The following is a 19,999-nucleotide window of genomic DNA, read 5'->3' as shown; positions in this document are numbered from 1 at the left end:
ATTTATTTCACTAGCGTGAGGCCTTGTCTACACTTCAAAGTTTTGTCAGCAAAAGCTGCCTTTTGCCAACAAAACAGGGGAGGTGTACACACTACAAAGCTACTTTTGGTGGCAAAACTCCGCTGTTTTGTCAACAAAATAAAACCACTCAGCGAGAGGCATAAAGCCTTTTGCGGCAAAGTTAAAGCGACAAAGTGTCACTTTAGACACTGCTGTTTGTTTTGTCGACAGAACTGGCTTCCACCAGTATCCCACAATGCCTGCCCTGACCGCTCTGCTGCTCACTGTTTTGATCTCTGCTGCCCTCCAGGCATGTGCCCCTCCCCTTTCAAAGCTCAGGGAAATATCTGACAGCTGAGCATGCTGCTTCCTTTGGGGAACAAAGAGCAGATCATTGGAATGCTCCTGTTCTTCCTTGCACTAGGAACACAGAAGCAGGCAGACTGCTGCTGGGGGAGGGGGGCAGGAGGGAATGACTGCTGTGCTGCTTTGACATTCCTCAGCACGGAGAGCTCAAAGGTAGTGAGTGAGAATCTTGAACTTCTGGGAGGTCAGGGCACTCAGCACCTTGCAGGATTGGGCCCTGAGAGGCCCAAAATAAAGTACAAGTTTGGAGGGTTTCATTTTTGTTACTTTTTCTGTGACCCTATCCTTCTGTAATATGTGTTTTTAATATGGCTAAATGTAAATGTATACACCTATGGACAAAGTATGTAGGTCATAGTTACAGCTAAAAATGCTTTTTTTTATTTAAATCAGATTTTTTTGATAAAATGCTTTTTGAGGAAAAAACCTATCTAAAGATGGTTTTAATTAAGATACATTATAGCTCAAAGATATCTCATCATGGAATAGGGATTATAAATTCTAATTCTATAGTATGAGATAATATATTCATGTAATGTTTAAGAAAAGTTTTGTAAATGAGTTCTAGTAGTTCATGGATTAGGGACCCAATCTTATGGGGTTCCAGGGGCTTCTGTATAGATTATTTAGGTTAATCTTTCTTTCTATCTGCTCAATGGGACTCAGTGCTCAGTCTAGAAGATACCATCAGAGATGCTTAATTTTGCAGTTCTCAAACTGTGGATTTGTATCTCCAGAGATAACATGCTTGTTAACAGCAAAAATGTTTTTAAATAAATAAATAAATAATATATAGAGGTGAGAAATAATAGACCTCAACCCTATTGTCCCTGTGCAAATTTGTGTACACAGAGTCAATCCCTTACCTCTCTCTAAAAGTGCAAAGTTCCAAAAAGTTCAATGAATAGAAGATTGTTGGGGGCAGAATAAGAAGTCTGGAGATAAATGTGAGAAGGGAGGGACAGGCAGTAGAAACAAAAGTGAAACTGTCTGAGCAGCATATTCCAGAAGTCTTGAGGTCTTTCTGACTGTAGCCTTGAACAAAATGCAGGGAAATAGCTGTTCTTCTCGAGTGCTTGTTCATGTCCATTCCAATCAGGTGTGTGTGCATGCACGGTGGCCGGAAGATTTTTCCCCTAGCAGCATCCGTTGGGCCGGCCTGGGCGCCCCCTGGAGTCGTGCCTTCATGACGCTCAATATAGAGCCCCGCCAACCCGCCACCCCTTCAGTTCCTTCTTACCGCCAGTGACGGTTGGCTGGAACTTCCCTTAGCCCTTGCTTAGCAAGCGCGTTCTATAGTTACTGTATATAGTTACCGAAGTATCCGTTCTTAGTATTAGAGTTCTTAGTATAGAGTTGTTGGGGGTTCCCCCCAATTCTGCCTCCCCGGAGCCATGGTATGCTGTGGTTTCCAGGGTTTAAAAACCTGTGTGGCCTGCACAAAGCGCAAACCGAAGAGCAATCCACACTCTTTGTGTTTACGGTACCTAGGGGAGGGCCACCAAAATGATTGCTGTAAGATCTGCCACAAGTTCCGCTCTAGACCTCTTAAAGAAAGGGAACAGCGGCTTAAGGTGATCCTCATGGAGGCAGCCCTGCGCCCTCACTCCGACCCAGGCTCAGGGGACCTGGCACCTAACGCTTCATCCTCGACATGGAGCGCCTTGGCACCGTCATCAAGCTCGGCCCCGAGAAAGGAGTTGTCCCAGGATGCTCGGCACCTCACAAGGCCTGGCTGAGAGGAGGCACTGATCCCACTTGCCAGTGCCTCAGAAGAAAAAGAAGCTGGACAGCTGCTCACCTCCAGCTAAATCCAGAAAAGTGAGACCCCAGGCGGGCCACAGCTCCAGATCCCCTACTGGGGCCGTGTTGATTCCTGCCCAGGTGAGGCAGTTGAGTCCGGGGGCTCCCCCTCAGTCACCGGTCCGGGTCCCTACACAGCAGCCACGGCTCCCTTCGATGCCAGTAGCTTACCAAGCCGCTCGGGACCTCCTGTACCTTATGGCGCCGTTCTAGCCCCCAAGGAAGGAAGAACCTCCAACACTGGTGGACCCACCCCGCCCCTCGGTGCAGTCAAGAGGGAAGCCGGCTATGATGTCCAGGCGCTCCCCCTCTCCATGTCCCTTGGCACTGGCCCACTCGGACAGAGAACCTACCCGCTCCCCGAACTCTGAATGCTCGAGGCACCTAGAGGCTTGGTTCCTCCGTGATCTTCAGTCTCAGAGACCTCGGAGTCAGAGTCCGACTCCTATCGCTCCAGAAGAAGCAGGAGCCGCAGATCGAGGTCCGGGAGAGACAGGAGGGAGCCCCAGGGTGGCCTCCGCAGTGCCAGAACCAACCACAGTGGCCCTTCTGGACCCATGGGCCTTTCACCAAGGACAGGGAGGGACTCAAGGGCACCATTCCGCTGCGTCTTCTGTGGCCTCAGCCACCTTTATCCTGCCATCGGCTACGCATCTTCCCTCGGCGCCTGCCCACACACCAACGCCTCTGACAGCAGCACCATCGTTGACTCCGGCACCCAGCACCGCCCTTGGCAACATCCTGGGCATCGCTGATGCGCCTGACTTCCATGCCGACACCGCTGTTGATGTCAACTATGGCACAGGCCCTGATCCAGCGACGGGCCCGGTCTTCGTCAGCGCAGACAAGCGGATCGGCACCGGCTCCATCGACAGTTTCTCCTGTCATACTGATGACAGCGCCAACACTTGGCCTGGCATCTGCAGCCCTGGCACTGTCGAGGGCACCACAGGCACCGATGCTTCCCTGAGAGCCTAGGGACCCTCTGGGGCCAGATGGCAGGGAGCATCCGCTCCTTATAAGCGCTTCCTCTTCTTCGTCACCTGATGGAAGCATTGGCGGGTACAGCCGTAGCACCGGCGCTCGAGGATAACAGGGTGCTGCAGCAGTTGCTGCGCAGGGCTGCTCAGGATCTGGGCATTAAGGCCGAGGAGGTAGTCAAGGAGGCTGATCCCATGGTGGACATCCTCGCCCCCTCAGGACCTTCCCGTATTGCCCTTCCACTCATTAAAACCATTGTGGACATCACCAAGACCCTGTGGCAGACCCCAGCTTCCTTGCCGCCCACTGCCAATCATAATGAGAGGTGTTATTTCGTGCCCTCCAGAGGGTTCAAACATTTATACTCTCACCCACCCCTTGACTCTCTTGTTATGGACGCTGCTAACCAGTGTGAGAGACAGGGTTTCTAAGGGCCCTCCCCAAAAAACAGGGAGGCCAAGCATCTAGACCTTGTTGGGGGAAAGGTCTATTCCTCAGGGGGTCTGCAGCTCCGTATCTTGAACCAACAGGCCATCATCAGCAGGTACTCATATAACACCTGTGCGGCGATGGCCAAATTTATGGAGCTCCTCCTGTCGGACTCCTGAACCAAGTTCTCGGCCTTGGTGGAGGAGAGGAAGCTAGTCTCCCAGGCTTCCCTCCAGGCCGCATTGGACGCTGCAACTAGGGTCATGGCGACTGGGGTAGCTATGAGGAGGGGATCCTGGCTCCAAGTCTCAGGGCTCCCTTACAAGGTCCAGCAGACTATTCAGGACCTCCCATCTGAGGGTGTGACTCTGTTTTCTGAAAAGACAGACAAGAGGCTGCATGGCCTGAAAGACTCACAAGCCACCCTCAAGTCGTTGGGCCTGCACACTCCCGCCACATAGTGGAGACACTTCCGACCGCAACCTCCTCCGAGATTCCATCAGCAGAACCGACAGGATGGTTCTTGGAGAAGGAACAGGAGTGTCAGGAGGAGGCAACACCCATCCTCAGGCCAGGGCTCTGGCCAGCCCAAGCTGCCTTCTGGCCCTAAGCCAGCCTTTTGAAGGTGCGGTTGAGAACGGCACACCAGATCAGAGACTGGATCTACTCCGCTTTACCTTTTCCTGCCAACTACCCCCTTTCTACTGTGCATGGTCCCATATCACTTCGGACCGCTGGGTGCTCCGCACGGTAGAGAGGGGATACTCCATCCAATCCTGTGCCCTCCCGCCCTTCCACCCCCCTTCCTCATCCCTCTTCAGGGACCCTTCTCACGAGCAGCTCCTCATCCAGGAGATGCAGTTGCTCCTATCGCTAGGGGCAGTGGAGGAGGTTCCTCAGCAGCACAGGGGTGAGGGCTTCTATTCCCGGTATTTCCTAATACTGAAAGCCAAAGGTGGCCTCAGGCCTATCCTGGACCTGCGAGAACTCAACAAGTTCGTAAAGAAACTCAAGTTCTGCATGGTCTCCTTGGCCTCCATCATCCCCTCACTAGATCCAGCAGATTGGTATGCTGTCCTCGACTTGAAGGATGTGTATTTTCACATGGCAATCACTCAGCCCCACAGGAAGTACCTCAGGTTTGTGATGAATGGTACCCACTACCAATTTACTGTCCTCCCATTTGGCCTGTCAGCAGCACCTCGAGTATTCACCAAGTGCATTCTTACGGAGGCACCAGGTACAGGTGTTTCCGTATCTCAATGACTGGCTGATCAAAGGCCACTCCAGGACCCAAGTGGAAACTCAGGTCACATTTATCAGAGCCACTTTCGAGCATCTGGGTCTACTCCTAAACGAAGCAAAATCGACTGTCTCCTGTCCAGAGGGAGTTCATAGGGGCAGTACAGGACTCGACCCAAGCCAGGGCATACCTGCCACAGGCAAGGTTTCAGACCCCCAATGACATAATCTGAGGCCTCATGCAGTTCCCCACCAGTACAGTGAGAAACTGCTTAAAACTCCTCGGACACATGGCTGCCTGTACTTACGTGGTGCAGCACGCCAGACTCAGGCTTCGACTGCTCCAGTCATGGCTCATGTCAGTGCATCGCCCAGCCTGGGACAGTTTGGACAGGCTCGTCACCCAGCCTCGCCTGGTCCTCAACTCACTCAGGGGTGTGCTCAGGGGTCCCCTTTGCTGCCCCACAGCCATCTCTGTCATTGGTGACGGACGCATCAGACTTGGGCGGGGAGCTCATCTGGGAGATTGCAGAACTCAAGGCCTCTGTTCGCAATCAGATCTGCGTCTCCACATCAATGTCAGAGAGCTGAAAGCAGCGCGCCTACCATGTCAGACATTCTGTCCTTAACTAACCGGATAATGTGTATCAGTCATGACGGACAATAAACAGCAATGTTCTATATCAGGGGTCAGCAACCTTTCAGAAGTGGTGTGCCGAGTCTTCATTTATTCACTCTAATTTAAGGTTTTGCGTGCCAGTAATACATTTTAACGTTTCTAGGTCTCTTTCTATAAGTCTATAATATATAACTAAACTATTGTTGTATGTAAAGTAAATAAGGTTTTTAAAATGTTTAAGAAGCTTCATTTAAAATTAAATTAAAATGCAGAGCCCCCCAGACTGGTGGCCAGGACCCGGGCAGTGTGAGCAGCAGTGTGAGTGCCACTGAAAATCAGCTCGCGTGCCGCCTTCGGCACGTGTGCCATAGGTTGCCTACCCCTGTTTTATATCAACAAACGGGGGGGTGTGCACGTTCCTCTCCCCTATGCCAAGAAGCCCTCATGCGGTGGGACTTCTATGTATAACATTAAATTCACCTGCAGGAGTCGTACCTCCCCGGGGTTCAGAACGAGCTGGTGGACCACTTCAGCAGGTCGTTCCACAGCCATGAGTGGTCCCGTCACCCAGACATTGCAATTTCAATCTTCCAGAGGTGAGGGTTTCCCCCGATAGACCTTCGCCACGCGACGCAACAGGAAGTGCCAGCAGTTCTGCTCCTTCCAAAATCACAGCCTGGGCTCCAGCGCGGATGCAATCCTCCTCCATTGGGGAGGTTCTCTCCTATTCGCCTTTCCACCCATACCGCTCGTTTACAAGGTGCTGCTCAAGATCCGCAGGGATCGAGCTCAGGTCATACTGACAGCGCTGGCCTGGCCCCGTCAACACTGGTACACATCCCTCCTAGACATGTCTGTGGGAGCCCCAATTACCTTGCCGCTCTCCCTGGACCTTCTCACACAAGATCACGGATGTCTCCAGCACCCGAACCTTCAGTCACTCCATCTCACGGTGTGGAAGTTCCATGGTTAAATCCACTGGAGCTTTCCTGTTCAGACCAGGTTAGACAGGTCCTCCCTGGCAGTAGGAAACCCTCTACAAGAGCCACGTACCTTGCCAAGTGGAAGAGATTTTCAATCTGGTCAGTGCAGCGCCATTCGCCCCCGACGCTACCTTCAGTGCCGCACATTCTGGACTACCTCCTCCATCTGAAGCAGGAGGGTCTCTCATTGTCTTCTATATGGGTGCACTTAGCCGCCATCTCAGCCTTCCACCCAGGCGTGCAGGGCCGCTTGGCATTTGCTAACCCCATGATCAACTGATTCCTAAAGGGGCTTGACAGGTTATACCCTCATATCCATCAGCTGGTCCCTGCCTGGGACCTCAACTTGGTCCTTTCTAGGCTCATAGGGCCCCCTTTTGAGCCTGTAGCAACATGCTCCCTGCTCTACCTCTCCTACAAGGTCACATTCCTGATAGCAATAACCTCAGTCAGGAGGGTGTCTGAGCTCACGGCCTTGACATCAGACCCTCTCTACACCGTGTTCTATAAGGACAAGGTTCAGCTCATGCCTCACCCTGCTTTCCTCCTGAAGGTTGTCTCGCAGTTTCACATCAACCAGGACATCTTCCTCCCAGTTTTCTACCCTAAACTCATTCCAGCGGCAGGGAGCAGAGACTCCAATCTCTGGATGTCTGCAGGGCACTGGCCTTTTACATCGAGAGAAAAAAAAATCAGAAAATCGGTCCAGTTGTTCGTGGCAGTGGCGGACAGGATGAACTGTCAGCCGGTTTCATCCCAACGCATCTCGTCATGGATCGTGTTCTGTATCCGTGAGTGTTACAACCTGGCAGGTTCCTGTTGAATTGGAGATAGTTCACCTCCCAATGACTTCATAAATATTTGCTTCAATTACCTTTGGTAAATAAAATAACCAAACAATCATTCATTTTCTGATATAGCTGGAAAACTAATCTGAAAAGTTTTCAAAATAAATCACTTTAAAAATGTATAGCGTGTACCTTCTAAAAATGAAACCTACATCTATCTCTGAGTTGTGAAGAATATGTACTAAGGTTATAACAACCAACAAGAATGCACTTTTATGTAGAAATCCATGATTAAATCGAGTCTTCCTGACTAGTGATTTCAATCAAATCCATCCTGCATACAGGTTAGGCAAACTTGTTATTCCTCCCTAAGTACCTCCCATATTGTATCATTTGCTAACTGATGGGTGTATTTATAAAGGTGAATACTGGGTTTCCGCCTGATAGCTTGGAGCTATGGGTCATGTAAAGCGTATCTAATCTTGTTCCATAAACAAGACATGTAATGGCTTGCATTTGATAGTTTGTGTTGATATATGGTGTATTGTGCCATGTCTTCAAGAGACTGTTTATAGCAGCACCTGATCCTGCTGCTAAGTTTTATTAGATGTTTTTACTGGAAACCTAACTGATCAAGGGTTAATAACTCAACCATAAAAATGTGACTCATGCATTTTTAACATAGACAAGCTTTTAAAAAAGAGAAAATATTCATTTTTAGGATGGCATTGGGCTTGATAGGACTCACAACTTGGTTTTTATATGATAGAAACATAATTATATACACCTAAAATCTTTGCCTATGGAATAAGATCCCACTGCATAGTAAAATTGCACCAGCAAGACCATTCTTAGAGTATTAATTATAAACAGGTCTAGGCATCTCAATTCCAGAAATATCTTAATAAACTGGAGGAGAGTCAGAGAACAACAAAATGATCAAGGGGTTGGAGGAACTGACTTACTGTATCAAGAAACAGATAAAAATTTTTATATTTTTACCTTGACTAAAAGAAACCACAGGATGGTAGATTTGTAAGTATTTAAGAGTGTGAACATCAAGGGCAGGACTTCCTGTGAGAGTCATTGGGCTGTATTCATCCATGCACTGGAACTGAGATGGTGGGAACCAATACTGGCTTTACACCATATTTATGCCTCTCCTATCCTGCAGATGCAAGGGGCTGCTTTGGCCCACTATATTGATTTCAGCTGCAGTTGCTGCCCTACCTTGTGCCCAGGTGAAAATTAAAAAGGGAGGGGGGGAAGGGTGGGTTTTGGTTCTGCAAACTGTTCCTGTTGGCTGGAATCAGCATCCTGGATTCAGGTCATCGTCTCTGTGAAACAGATTGTGGAAGAACTGTCAATATGAAGTACTGGCTTCTGGGATAATGTGGAGACAATACGGATCAATGGAATGATTCACAGTTTGGAAAAGTTCATCTAGTCCTGCCTTAGCAGTTACAATGGCAGGGCAGAAAAATGAGCTCTTAGTCTCTGAAGTCTACAGCTGTGGCAGACTTAATCTTCTTCTGCCCATCACCAGCACTTGAATGAAGTGGGAGAGAAGGAAATTCACTGCAGATCATCAGAGAACCAGCATGGGGAGGGTACATTTAGGCACAAGTGTGTATTAGTGGCTTTGCTCAGTGTATTATCATTAAATTTCCCAACATTATGAACCCTATATCTACACGAGAAAAATACTAAAACACGTTTTCTAACATTATACTAATAGGATGTTAACCAAGATTTAGTTCCTAGTGTAGAAAGGCAAGTTGCTTTTAAAAAGCTTTAGCCAATTGTAGTTAAAACCACCACCACACATTTTTTTAAACATTAATATAATTGTCTACTAAGAACAAAACAGTATATGACATTTAGCATGATCTATTTTCCAAGGGTAAACAAGGCATCTTTGGCCCACTGGTTGGATAGGTTTCCTCAAAAATGCTCTAGAATTTAGCTTGACCCATAATCTTATAAGGGCAGACAGTGGATTTTTGAGCTTGGAGCCCAAATGCTGATCTGACTGGATGAGGTAATGATCTATCCAGGTTAGGGGAATGATTTTTGTGTTTGCTGTTACAGCCGGTAGAAAAAAATAAGATTTCAGGTAATTCATTTTGTTTAAACACTTGTAGTTTATTAGAAAAAAATCACAATTTTAAAAATTGGTTTTAATGGTTAAAATATCCATTTTTTCTTTGACTTGTTTTCCTGCACTGGCCAAAAGGGGATGGGGTGACAGTGAGATAAAATGGCTCTTTTTCATTCTACCAAAAATTTAAAAACTTCAAACATTTTTGAAATGGCAACTGTTGGGTTATTTTAATGAAAAACTTCAACTAAAATTCTGTGGGTTTGGGGGGAGGGGATTGGCTTTTTCTCATTTTTTTCCAACATTTTTTTGCTGTCAAAGTATTTCCTGTTAAAATTTTTCAACAGCAAATTTTCAGCCAGCTCTATTCCTTAAATTCTCTTCTAGTCTGATGATCATGTTTATGATGTGTCTAGATCTGGAGATTATCTTGGAGGAGTACTTTTTTCCTCTCTCTTTTTTTTTAATTAATACCACTCTCTAAGAATAAAAGGTCCCCCTTTAGACCAGCAAAACAAAGAAACCATGAGCTAAGGCTCCCTATTTTCTCTTCTTGCTACTGCAGTAGCTCTTTAAAGGACTCTGGAATAGGCACAACAGACAGGTTAACGGGACAATAAATCTATCTAACTTCTATGCCATGCTCATAGTATCGGAACGCTTTGAGAAAGACAAAATTAACAGGCTGAAAGGGTAATTCTTATAAAGCAAAATCCACTCCCCTCCCCCCGAATCCTTTAAAAAAATCAGAGTTGGGAGAGTCTTAAAATGCCAAAGCACAAAATACCCTACACTTAAAGGCTGTTGTAAATTTAAAAGTCTTGCTATCTCACAAAAACAAGTGAACAGCAAATAATAGAGGGCAGACTACACGCTCCCACCCAGTGTACTGCATTTGTAATTGTTCCACTCAAAGCTCATTAGCTGGGATTTTAAGCCTTGTTTTGCAGGGCTGATAATTTTTCCACACATGTAACTGACCACTAACTTCAGGCCAAACACCCAGGGCATAGAACCTGTCAGCAACTGACTATTTTATTCAGTGCAGTTGTAGCTGTGTCAGTCTCAGGATATTAGAGAGACAAGGTGGGTGAACTAAAATCGTTTATTGGACCTCTTTTTGTCTCTATATTTTATTCAGTTTAGTTTCTTATATGCAGGCTATACTAGAGCTATAAATAATCCTAATTGCCCATTTGATTTGAAGGGCCCCCTTCATGGGGCCTTTCCTTACCTTTGTCAGGCCTATTTCTTTTCTTTAATCGATTGGGTTTTTTTATGTCTCCAAGAAGATCGTTACTGGATTTAGTAGGGAGGAAAGGGCAGACGTGACTGCTCTGGTGACTGAGCGCCTGAGCTCCTTCCTCCATAGATACAAGGGCTAGTTGTGGAGCCAAGGGCGCGCGTGTGTTTCATGCAAGCTCTCACCGTGTCCTGCCCATCTACTACAAGCCTTTCTGCAAGGACGGGGGTGAGATGAGACTGTAGCATGAGGTGCCCTGTCGGCGGGGGGGGAGGGGGGGGCAAAGCGTGGACAACTCACCGAGCCTCCCAGCGGGCGGACAGACCGGCCAGGCCGTTTGGAACCGGCCCCTAATACCTCACTGGAAGGCTCACAGCGGCCCAGGCTGTGTCTCTCCCCCCTCGGGCAGGCCGCCCCACAGCGATACCTGGAGAGGGCGACGTCCCTCACAACACCCGCGGCCCAGGTCGCTGCTGGTAGCGCTGCTCGGCCCCTGGGGGTGACTGTACTAAGCGGCCTCCCCGCGCGGGCATCAGCCCCGCCCCCGCCATCTCCCCGCTTTCACATTCCGCGCTCCCTACCCGTCTCGGCTCCTCACCTGTTCCCCGCCCACTCTCCCTCCAGCCCACCAATCAACAGCCCTTTCCGGTCTTCGCCCCGCCCCTTCCTCTTCCGGTTCCCATGGGTGACGCTACCGCAGGGATCAGCTGACTGGCACCTCACGTGACTCGCTGTCTGCTGCGGGGGGTGGCGGGCGCTGGTGTCACGGGGGATGGAGCAGTGACGGGTAAATACCCACCGGGCGCGCCAGCGGGATCTGTCCCGTCCCCCGTCTCCCTCCCTGCGCATGCCCGGCCGCTCCGGGGACACAGGTGAGTGCGGAGAGCGCGGGGAGACGCTGTCCCGAAGTAGCAGCAGCGTGGAAGGGCCCAGCCCGGTGGGGGTGTCAGACTCGGCCCCTGTGAACGGGGTTAATAGGTCCCCTCGAGAGAGGGCCACTGCGGTGTTAGGGCTGGGAGCGGGTCACCCCTCAGCGCATGAGACACGCCCGGGCGGGCCCGGCCCCTCACTCATTGGATTGCGGGAGGGGTAACAGAGAGACTCCCCAGGGCGGGCCTGGTCTCTGGCCTCTCACTCAGTGGATTGGGGGCGGTGGGGAAAAGAGACTCCACCGGGTAGCTCTGGCCTCCTGCTGAATAGGGGTTGAGGCTGATGCTGAAATTGGGTGTAGGGTGTGTGCTGCCAATGTATCTCTATTTTTCTTATGCATCCTTTTAAAAACCATGTTGGCTAACACATAATTGACCCAATGTTAAATCGAAAAAGCTTTGCCCTAGTTGCTAAAGTACAAAAAACAATCCCGCTCCCCAAAGCTGTGTAAAGAGGCCTTCTGGTCAGTAAACTTGGGCTCTGTGGGGCCCATGGGAAATCAAGCTCTAGAATTAGTGATTTCTGGTCCTAAAGTATTTTATTGTCTAATGAAACACTTAACATCTCTCTTCAAATTTTGTTTAGTCAGATAATAACAGTCTCTCCTAGGCTCTAGGCCACCAAAGGTTTCAGTTATCAAGGATCATTACAGGACCCCATCTATCCTTCCTGCGTCAGTCAGTTGTAAATGCAGAAGCTGTATGTGTGCAGGGTTATATGCTGAAAATTGCTGCTTCTAGCAACTGGTTCAAGGACACAAACTTCATCTGATCTGAGATGTCAAGGGTTGAAGATAAAAACTTTAGCATGTCTTTGTCCCTTGTAAATTTAAGTGAAGCTTTTGTGAAAACTTGGAAATGATTGAGATCCTGTAGTGATTGGCCCTGAATGCTCAGTCAAATGGAGCACACTAGTCTACTTCTTGTGATACAGTCTTATGATGTATAAAGTAAATGTGTCCTTTTTCCCCAGTGTGTTTGTACAAAGCTTACATTTCCTCAAATTCTTCCCAGTACAAATATCACTCCTTTGCTATGGTAGACTTCCCTTTATGAAATGTAGGGACAGTAATAGCAAAGCAATACATACCAGAAGTGATTTCTGGAGACAATAATGAAGAAATATACACAACACAGTTCCACTCTGAGGTACTGGAAACCTTGCAGTAACCTTAGTAAAGATGAGAGCTGAATGTAAAAAACCTCTGAATCACTCTAGGAAAATGCAATATAAAATGCATACTAATTAAGATCCTGTTTTGGCATTATTATAGTTACACTCACTAGTCTACTAGTGAACTTTCTAACTTCTGTTTAGGGATGCTTGTGCTTATGCATGGCACATTGCATGAAAGCTGGCTCTACGGACATGCATCTTCCCTACTGTCTATTCTTCACTTGATACCGCATGAGTGCTTTCATGAAAATATGCATAGTAATGAAGAAAGATCTATATAGATGTGGTAGCAGGCATGTTCCAAAACATTAGTAAACGTCACCTGATGAAAAATCCTTTGAGGCTTAACTTCCATGTTTCTAAGAGGTCTTGTACATTAAGTTCCACCGCTTGTACCTATTGTAGTTTTAAGCATATTTCAGAATCCAATTATTGTGATGCCAAAAATAGGTTTTTTTCCTATTAGTTCAGTCAGAGTTAATATAATTTTTAGGTGTATATATTATATATGAACTTGTATTTTGAAAACCAGGAAACATGTATTTCTGTGACTGCTTTTGTAGTTTAGCAGTTGCTAATATCGTAAGTCTTATCTTGAAATCCCCTTACAGGCATGTTTATAAAGGAGTATCAAGGAAAATTCAGTGTAATGTGCTGCTTAATCAATGACACTAAAATGAAAACTAAGTTGTAAATGTATTCCATTAAAACTCTACTGAGACTTTTTATTATAAACAAGAATAGACATTCTCAATTGGTAGTACTGAAGTGTTAAATAATGCATCATTTTATAAGAGTGGCCCCACTGAGTCTGACTAGTGGTCCATGTAGCCCTGTATTCTGATAGTGGAAAGATTTTAAAATTTTCCACATGAAGACCAGCTAAAACATTCCATTTTCTTGTAAGAGACCGTTTTGCTCCAATTATATGTGAAATGTAAGACTTCAGTTGATCAATCATATAACTAATAATCTACAAGCCTGCAGCATCCTATGCCCCTTAACATTAAATGACTAATAATACTTTATGCAATGTTGTAGCTGTGTTGGTCCAAGGATATTAGAGAGACAAGGTGGGTGAGGTAATATCTTTTTATTGGACTAACTTCTGCTGGTGAGAGAGACTAGCTTTTGAGTTTACACAGAGCTTTTCTTCAGGTCTGGGAAACGAAGACTATATCTAACTATGGACCTTACTGCGGCACAGCTGTATTGTTGCATCTATAGATCACTCTATATCTTACCTATCAGTCCTCATCCTGAAAGGAAACCTACACACCACCTTCAAAAGATGAGCCTGGGAGCTTAAATTCATAACTTGGCTAGAAACTAAAAATCATGGACTGAATAGAAACACTGGATTTATGGCTTATTACAACAACCTGGAACCCACTAACAATCCATCTTCCCCCTCACTTTTCTTCCCTATGACTGGAGGGGTTGTCAGTGGGCCTCTTGAATGGTCCCTTGAAATATGTGCTGACTACTTATGCTAAACAATCTGTTCCATCTTGTTTTTAGCAGTGACACTCTAGTTAGGTTATGTCTACACTAGCACTTTTGTCCGTATAATTTATGTCGCTCATGGGTGCAGCCCCCTGAGTGATATAAGTTACACTGACAGCAGTGCTGGTGTGGACTGTACTATGTCAGCAAGAGACGTTCTCCTGCTGACATAGCTACCGCCACTCTTGGGGGTGGTTTAATTATGTCGACATGAGAGCTCTCTCCTGTCACCATAGAGTGGTTATGTGGGAAATCTTACAGTGGTGCAGCTGCTTTGGTACAGCTACGTTGCTGTAAGGTATCAAGTATAGACATAGCCTTAGTTTCCCAGACCTTCTTGTAAAAGTTGATTAATTTTTCATAGTGACATTTCAGAAGAAGAGAAAACCTTTGTCCCACTCCTGCAATATATTGTGGAGGGGTTGCCCTTAATGATTTCACTGGGTCTCTGCATAAGCACATGGGTCTGCTCATATGCAACAGGATTCAGGCCATTGTTTCTGCTCATTCAATGTAACAGAATGTCTTGAAACAAAATGACAACACCAATGGGAAAAAATCAGCCTTCGGAGGAATCCAACAACTTGACTGAACTATGTGCATCTACTATATTTGGTATCTATTTTTCAAAATTAATAGTGGTGTCTAGTTTTCCACAAGCAAGTAGAAACTTCAGAGTTATTTATTCTGTGTCAACTATACTAGCAAATGAGAAAATTTGCCATTTATTTGGCTTGTTGCTTAAGACTATATCTACCAAATTGTTATAATTAATTTATTTCACTGTGAAATCAATGACTTGGAAGAAATTGATGTATTTCCCTATTGCAGGCAGAATTCCATTACATAATATGGATACCTCTGATTTCTTATGAATGTATATCGGAAATAATTGTAATGCGGAGAAATCGCTAGCAGTACCACTGTTCATTGGACCCCAAACTCTATAAAGAATATTACCCAAGGGGATTCAAATACTATGTTCCTTTGACAGTCTTTCATAACATAATCGGCTTTTCTTAAAATGAGTGAAAAGTAGTCTTCAGTACTACACTTGGCCCCTACTGCCCTGTCAGTTCTTTCTCTTCAAAGTTGTTCACCTGCCAAGCCCCAGTTGTTGTGAAACCTCACAAATAAGGGAAACGGAGTGAAACTTGGGACACAAAGTGCTGTCAGATGTGGAATGCAAACTAATTTGACAGATCTTTTTCTAATCTTTCAGTTGTTAGAAACATGCTCTGAAAACTTTTGAGAGGCACTTTTAAAATGTACAATTAAGCTGCTCTTATTGTCTTCAGTTTTGTTCAGTTTTTGAATATTGTTACAGTAGTTTCTTGTAATACTCTTAAATTATACTTCGAACCTTAATCTGACACAACTTGAAAACGACTTGCAATAAAAATGTAGTAATCATTGCACCCCCTTAGATTGCAGATTCTACAGATCAGGGACGGTGTCCTTATATTTATTTGCATAGCACCTAGCACAGTGGGACCCATCTTGACTGGAGTCTCTGGGTGTTATCATGCACAGTGTATAAACCTATTTATTTCAACCGTAGTAGTTTTAATCTTAGGTGTTTTTTTGACAGCATTGGGTAAACCTCTTTGCAGGAAAAAAAGTTGACTGTCCTTGTAGGCAACTTGTATTTACAGTCAAAGTATTTCTGAAGCAAGATTTTAAAATATGAATTTTATGACTCTAAACAGGATACAGTAAGGAATTTGGCCTTTCTGTGAAAGGGCTCATTTTTTCTCTGACTTGCAACATTAAATCTGAACAGCTGAATGTATGTCAAACTACTTGTTACTATGTAATTAAATGGAGAGGGGTTTTTCAGACTTTTTTGATAGAATTGGCCAGTTCATTGGACAGTTAAATAAGAGCTCAGTTATTGTACTGTAGAATTTAAAACCGTCAGAATAAGAAATTAGGGGTAATAAGTCTGCAAGGAACTTTGATTTATATACTCCGCTTCTTTTGCTAATTCGTAAGCTGTCCAGTTTTCTTTTTTCTGTGCGACTGCTTGAACTTTTTTTCACTCTACTCTGTTGTATTAGCAGCAAAATTTACAAGTATCTTTGAAATACTATGTGCTAGCATTTGAAATCAGGATTGTACTAATCTTTGTTATAACTGCTGCCAGCATTGGTGTAAAGGACTGATGATTCTGGTTTTGTTTACATGGATGAAAGTTGGTAATTGTTTATATAATTGTTTTCCAGTATTTAAAAGTAATTGTCTGCAAAATCGTATATCTATATTTGCGCCCATATTTGAGACCACTTTCCCTAGAAACTGACAGATATTAGTCTCAGCTATCACAATGCTCGGGCTAATATCAGCAGAGACTATTTGTGATGCCAGGACTTCAAAATGTACCCAACACGTATTAGCCTAAAGACAAAATCTAACAGTTTGCAGTGGCGGGAGACGTGTCTGAGCCAACACTCCCATGCAATTTAAAGGAACAAAACAGTGGCTTACTGTTTAATTGCAACTCTATTGATGTATTTTGAAGAAAAAGTCACTTAAAACTCAGTATCCGAGGGGTAGCTGTGTTAGTCTGTATCCACAAAAATAACGAGGAGTCCATTGGATGCATGGATCTGAAGAAGTGGGTTTTTTACCCATGAAAGCTTATGCCCAAATAAATCTGTAGCCTTTAAGGTGCCACCGGACTCCTCATTTTTATTTAAAACTCAGTATCTCCTCCTTTTGTTCTGCCATATTTTCTTTCCTAAAATAGATTATTGCATATCTTTATATGATGTATACAATAGCTATACTACTAGTCAAAGGCTGATGGAACTGTGTGGGGCAATTCCCAGGTAAGAAGCCAACCTCTTCTTGCAACTGATGAGAAATGGAAGGGTGCTGGAATTCCTACCCTGCTTGAGGGCTTCAGTTTCATATAAACCTCCAGCTAATAGGTGCCTGAGAAACTTGAAGTGGTGCTGTTCTCTTCTGGCTACTGAAAAAGAGAAGGAATGCTTGATTTATATTCCCTGACTAGGGTAAACACACTTGGCTGCTAATGAACATGTGTGTGGGTCTTCTCTGAGGATAGTGATGGAGTATTTGTCTCCTCTGCTTTCCCTTTTCACTCAGCTTTCAGTCTTCTCTGAGGATGGTGATGGAGTATTTCTCTACTACTCAACCCCTCCGCCAGCCTTTGTTTTTCAGGCCAGGTCTACACTACAGACCTATATCGGTATAACTAAATCACTTGAGTGTGGATTTTTCACACCCCTGAGTGACATAGTTATACTGACCTAACCTCCTCATGTAGACAGCTTCTACCATCAACATAGCTACCACCTCTCAGGGAGGTGGATTAACTACACCAACAGGAGAAGCTCTACCATTGGTGTAGTAGTGTCTTCACTTAGAGTGCACCTGTGCTGCTGCACGTGAAGACAAACCCTCAGTCTGCTTCCCAGTGCATAGCTCCATGATTTCCCAAGCAGTAGTGGTAGAATGAAACTCATCAGATTCTTTTCACTCTCATTGTTGCCCACAATATTCTGAATTACCAGTTTTCACTCTACTGCAGCTTGGGTCTGCTTTGAGCAGCAGCAGAGGCACTGGAGCTCTGTATGCACATTTCAGATGACAGCACTGCATTGGCTTACATTCCATGTTTGGAAGGATATCTTACTATCAAAGGACTAGAAACAAACTATTTTTAAAAATGCAGATGTTGATGGGCCTTGCCTGGGAAAGCTTCCTTCACAGGACAAGGTGGCAACTTAATTTTTCAAACCCTGAGTGGTGACAGTTTAAATGCAACTGTTACTGCAATCTACAAGGAAATGAAAGAGTTGTTTGTTAGGATCCTGATTTGAGCAACTGACGTAGCCACATCCTTTTTCTCTTGCTAGTTATGAAAGTATTATTAGGGCTGGACTACACTAGAAAGTGAGGTCGACTCAGCAGTGTCGCTCAGGGGTGTGGAAAATTCACAACCCTGAGAGATGTAGTTAAGCCAACCTAAGCCCTAGTGTAGATGATGCTAGGTTGATAGAAGAATTCTTCCATTAGCCTAGCTACTGCCCCTGGGGGAGGTGGATTTTACAACAGTGATGGAAGACCCCCTTCCATTGCTATAGTAAATATCTATAGTAAAGTATTACAGCGGCACAGCTGCAGTTGTACCACTGTAGTGTTTTTAGTGTAAACATAGTGTAAGTCAAAACTAATCTTGGCCATCAGAAAGAGGAATTGAATATAACAATATAAGGCTACAAGGCAGCCTCCTGTATTTTTTATTGCACCAGCTGAATTAAAGATTTGTTACAAGTCCCTCTATTCAATAGTTTATGGCAAAAAAAAAGTAAAAAGTTATAGACTAAATGTTGGTATGTTAAAATAGTTTTCAAAGGTATTCTGTACTATCTGTAAAAATCCCTAAAACTTGACATTTTGAAGTCAGTCTGTATTCACTGTTTTCTTTAGAAAAAAGTTTTAAGCATTTAAAAGAATTTATTAATGATTACTTCATGTTCTGTTCAGAGAAGCTACCTTTCACAACATCATTATCTGTAATGCAAAGAATGTGAGGCCATGTCACCATGAAAATATAACTGTTCTCTTGACTGATCATATCTGAGACATCTTTTTGGAAATACTTTATAACACATGCACGAGGAACCTTTCAGATCTAAGTGGAAACATGTAATGTTCCACTTACTGGAGTGAATGAGTCAGATTTGGTTTTGCTAGGATATTTGCTTACACTGTTCTGCTCTCAGAAGAACTACTTCCTCATTCTGCAGTGAGGCCTGTTTTTTAGTTCCTCCATCTTCCCACAAAGTCCATTTTAAAAATAAGTTTTAGTACTTTCGAATTCTAGTCAAACCCTAAGTGTGGCAAATGGAAAATAACACAAGTGACTTTAGCATTTCAGATGTCAGGATGTGTGTCTCTAAACTGAACTCTTGTCTTTTCCTGTGGATAGGGTTAGGAGGCAGAGGAAGAGTGGAGCTCCCTCCATCTCATGCAGTGGCAGAACCAAAAGCTGATTGGGAGTTTCCACTCAGGAGAGATTGTGAGCAAATGTTAGCTGTAAAAAGGCTTGAGTGCTATACAATAAATCAAAGCCATTCTGCCACTGTTTTCAGATTAAAATATACAAATGATGTAAAAGGTAGCTGGAGTAGGGAACCCACAACGCATGCACCAAGCAACATCAATACTTTGCTTTGTAAATGTGTATATAGAAATGTAGGGTATGTCTACGCTACCCGCCGGATCGGCAGGCAGCGATCAATCCAGTGGGGATCGATTTATCGCGTCTAGTCTAGTCTAGACGCGATAAATCGACCCACGAGCCCTCTGCGCGAGAGATGCAGGCAGAGTCGATGGGGGAGCGGCAGCAGTTGACTCATTGCGGTGAAGACACCACGGTAAGTCGATCTAAGTACGTCAACTTCAGCTATGTTATTCACGTAGCTGAAGTTGCGTAACTTAGATCGATTTCCCTCTCTTTCTCCCCCCCCCCCCCCCCCCCGGTAGACCAGGGCTAAGCGTAAGGGTAGTAGAGGAGGAGTCTAGTGTTGCACCTGGAAAGGTGCCACTGGATTTTTGTCATGTATCAAGGGAAAGAATGCTTCTAAGTCATGAGAAGGGAAGGACGTAAGTCTCATTTTCTCCAGAAACATGGGACATTCAGGCCAGGTCTACACTAACCCCCCAATTCGAACTAAGGTACGCAACTTCAGCTACGTGAATAACGTAGCTGAAGTTCGAAGTACCTTAGTTCGAACTTACCTCGGTCCACACGCGGCAGGCAGGCTCCCCCGTTGACTCCGCGGTACTCCTCTCGCCAAG

The 19,999-nt window shown here is 45.1% G+C and overlaps 1 protein-coding gene across 3 annotated transcripts in view; it reads left to right on the top strand.

The window, feature by feature from the left end:
- The first annotated feature begins 11,282 nt into the window (after nt 1-11,282).
- The window catches only part of ATP6V1C1 (ATPase H+ transporting V1 subunit C1), a 42,493-nt gene continuing 33,776 nt past the window's right edge, over nt 11,283-19,999 (top strand). For all 3 annotated transcript variants that reach the window (XM_065398157.1, XM_065398155.1, XM_065398156.1), the window contains exon 1: nt 11,283-11,427. The gene's annotated coding sequence lies outside the window, so the exon portion shown is untranslated. The remainder of the gene's footprint in view (nt 11,428-19,999) is intronic.

Source organism: Emys orbicularis, chromosome 2 (assembly GCF_028017835.1).
Source record: "Emys orbicularis isolate rEmyOrb1 chromosome 2, rEmyOrb1.hap1, whole genome shotgun sequence".
NCBI classification, from domain to species: Eukaryota; Metazoa; Chordata; order Testudines; family Emydidae; genus Emys; species Emys orbicularis.
The sequence above is the reverse complement of the archived record's forward strand: the minus strand, read 5'-3'. Positions and strand labels throughout refer to the sequence as shown.